This window comes from Pleurodeles waltl, chromosome 4_2, assembly GCF_031143425.1.
Source record: "Pleurodeles waltl isolate 20211129_DDA chromosome 4_2, aPleWal1.hap1.20221129, whole genome shotgun sequence".
In the NCBI taxonomy this organism is placed as follows: Eukaryota; Metazoa; Chordata; class Amphibia; order Caudata; family Salamandridae; genus Pleurodeles; species Pleurodeles waltl.
Window position 1 is genome coordinate 982,552,908 of NC_090443.1, and position 3,522 is coordinate 982,556,429.

General features: G+C 44.4%; 1 non-coding gene across 1 annotated transcript; it reads left to right on the forward strand.

Moving 5' to 3' along the window:
• Positions 1-2,198: 2,198 nt before the first annotated feature.
• LOC138294295 (U5 spliceosomal RNA) lies at positions 2,199-2,314 on the forward strand. Its single transcript, XR_011203334.1, has one exon. It is a non-coding gene; the product is annotated as a U5 spliceosomal RNA (small nuclear RNA).
• Positions 2,315-3,522: the final 1,208 nt, after the last annotated feature.

Genomic DNA, 3,522 nt, shown 5'->3' on the forward strand with positions numbered 1-3,522 from the left:
TCTGAAGATGAAAGCCATGTCGGCTTTCTGATGGCACGCTTCTTCCTGTTGCCAACGTGGGGGCGCTTGGATCGGCAGAGTGAGAGAACGCCATCCCCTACAACTGGGAAACCCCGTGATTTTACAAGGAAGTGGAGAAGTTCATCAAGGAGTTTGGTCTGGTGGCTACAGCCCCTAACCAGTGGACTCCGAATCGTCCAATCGTCCAATGCCAGATCCGTGTGAGGGACGTCAGCGAACTAACTGCCCCCCCCCCCCGCTGCCACAGCGGACTATGTCTGGGAAAACATCACCTCCAAGCGCTTGACCAAGCACCACAAGGACATCGCATGGATGGCCATCCAGGGAGGTCTGCCAGTGAGAACCTTCATACATGCAAGATGGCTCACCCAATACAAGTCCTGCCCGAGAGGACCCACCGCACACGAGACGTCCCACCATCTCTTCTGGGAATGCACCTACGCCCAGGACCTACTGAAGGCTCTAAGCACGGAGCTTGGCATCTGGATACCAACATTGTGCATCACCGCAGACTCTGTAATGTATAATTTGTTCCCCGGGACCCACGCACTTGGAGACCTTCAGGACTGCTGGAGGCTCCTGTGCTGTTTTAAAGATGTTCTTCTGTTTTCCAAAAACCGCCTGATAGTAGGGAAGAAAGAAACATCGACCCTGGGCTGCCGGAAGATGATCCGCAGCCTTGTGTGTGACTACGCAGAACTGGACGGATCAGATGACAACAGCGACATCGAAACCTGAAGGGGTCCCCTCTGTGGGGGCCCTGGATGGACAACTAACCTGTTGTCTCTTTTTTCTCTTCACTCGAAGACCCGAAAGGCGAATGGGGAGAGGAGGATACAGATGAAGACAGGTGTAGTAAATGTAAAGTAGTGTAATGTAATGTACTGTTTTGACTAATGTGACGTTTTTCCTTAACAGGTAAAAAGGTCAAAAGGATAGATTGTATACATGTTGTCAAGGTTGATGCCTACGACTTCCGATCAAAGAGGTCTTCGTGAAAGGTGGCGATTGTCTGTATCTGAACCAAACACGAATTCCTGACAGATGAAAACAAAACAAATTATGCACTCTAGGCGGGAACATTTTGAAAGGTCTCTTGGATGTGTCATATATAAATAATAGGAATATATCATAACTTTTAGGTCGAGCACACAAGTGCACTGGCCTGTTGTAATCTCTCTGTGAGCTTTTAACCACGCACTCCCATCACTATCACTAGTTCGTGGGCTTGCCTTTCAAAAATCCTTTGTTATCATTGGTAAATGCTTTACGTTTGTCCCACCTTAGGATGTTTTGTTACTGGCACTCTTACATGGATAATTGCTCTTTTGCCGATACGTTTGAGCAAACTTATTTTTCCTTTTGTGTCTCTTTTTTGCACCCAGGCTCATGGCGGCGGTGGCGCTTTGAATCCGCTCGCTTATATGTCAACAGTTTTACTTTTCATTTTCAATTTATGTGGCAAGAAAAGCCCAGGTAGGAATTCACAATTCACTAGTAGCTCTAACTCACTCCTCTGTGCTAGTACTTGTTTCGTTACAGCAGTTGTTATAGGCTTTGAGTACAACACACACCGGCATATTCATTCTCTCTGAAAGAATAGCAAAGAGCCAGCAAGCATGCTTTGACGTAGCCATATGAAAATCCTCTTCATCGGTACCACTGGTCCTTACAAAAGCCAGTGTGAGACACCATTCTAAATGTGCAGAATTAAGGGAGCCGACATTATGGGGGTTATTCTAACTTTGGAGGAGTGTTAATCCGTCCCAAAAGTGACAGTAAAGTGACGGATATACCACCAGCCGTATTACGAGTTCCATAGGATATAATGGACTCGTAATACGGCTGGTGGTAAATCCGTCACTTTTCCGTCACTTTTGGGACGGATTAACACCTCCTCCAAAGTTAGAATAACCCCCTATGACTTGAGCAGGAAAACTATTGTGGTGCAGCCTTTCCTGTCACGTGACCTACGATTACATTTACATACCCATAATTCTGTGTCACTTCTTAGTCCTCCTGTTGTTTCTTTTTGGGGCAACAAGTGTTTTATCAATGTACTTATTATAAATTGGTTGCATTTTAAAGGGTTTTATAAGATGAACTTAGTAAACTAAATCACCCTGACAGTCGTGGAACGGTGTTTCCTGGCACCACAGACGATGGAATTGAAACATATATTCTAGTTTATCTTCAAGCCAAATAAGTCTTTCACCTTTTACTAACGATTTTCATGGCGAGGAACATTTAAGAGTTTTGTTCAATTTTTGAAAGTCCTGCCAAGTGCATGGTTACCCTTATTTAGTAAATGAAAGTATAACTATGTGGTAGACATATTGATTATTTGTTAGTTCCTTGAGTGCCTCATCAAGATTGGCGAAAATGTGTGCGTCAACAAATTTGAAATGGTCAGATGCTTTGCTGTTGGTTCTAATGTCAATGAGAAGTACTCTGACAAGAAAACAGGACTACCGCCCCATGAAATCCTCATTGGTAGAGCTATGAGATTACCAGCAGTACCTACAAATGCACTTGTGAACATTACAGATGATACGTGTTAGACTACTGCAAGGGTCTAGCTGATGTGGTACGATCTTTCTCTCATCAAGTGGAAGCTATCACACTTCAATTGTCTCAAGGTCAAGGACACAACTTGAAAGCTGGTGATTGGGTCGTTATTCATAAGCACGTGAGAAAGTTTTGCTTGGAGCCAAGGTGGAAAGGACCCTACTAGGTGAAAATAATCATGACTACAGCTGTGAAGTGTGCAGGACTTGTGAACTGGATACATGCAAGTCACACTCGGAAGGTGAATGATCCAATAGAGCATGAAGAAGAACTGTTAAGATTACCTGCACCTAAGCGTATTCCAGGTCAGAAACAAAGAAAGAGAAGACATGGAGGCTACATCTGGAATAGCTCCAGAAGAAGTACCCACTCCTGTGTCAGATGAAGTGGAAGGTCTCCTGGAAGACGAGGGTGAACCATCTTCGACTGAAAGAATAAAAGAACCGGTCCAACGAGAACAAGAAAGAGTTCCGGTCGAGAAAAGACCTGCTCAGAGGACGGTATCCTCAGAAGCAAATGGTCTGATAAACGAGACTGAACAAGTGACTAACCCCAGTGGAGAAGGAGTTGAGACAGATCCAAGCCAAAAGAGTTTGACTCCTCCTAAACCAGTTGCGGGAACGTCAAAGGAGAAGAGTTCGAGTTTGATTCTGAAAAGAGTGCTGACGAAAAAGTCTCTAAAAGGTGATAACTGTCCAGAGAAGAGCTCAGAAGCAGGGAAAAAGCAATGTAGTACCACCAATTCGAGAACAAAACGAGTTGATTGGGGAAGAAGATCTGAGTGAAGGAGAGGCTTGTGGTGGTCGAAGAGTCAAAAGAAAAAGCGTTGCCAAAAAGAGATATTCTGGTCCTGAATGGGCATATGCAACTACAAATGAATGGCAAGAAGAGTGTTTGATTTTTTGTTTGGACAGAGACATTCCGGGTTTATAT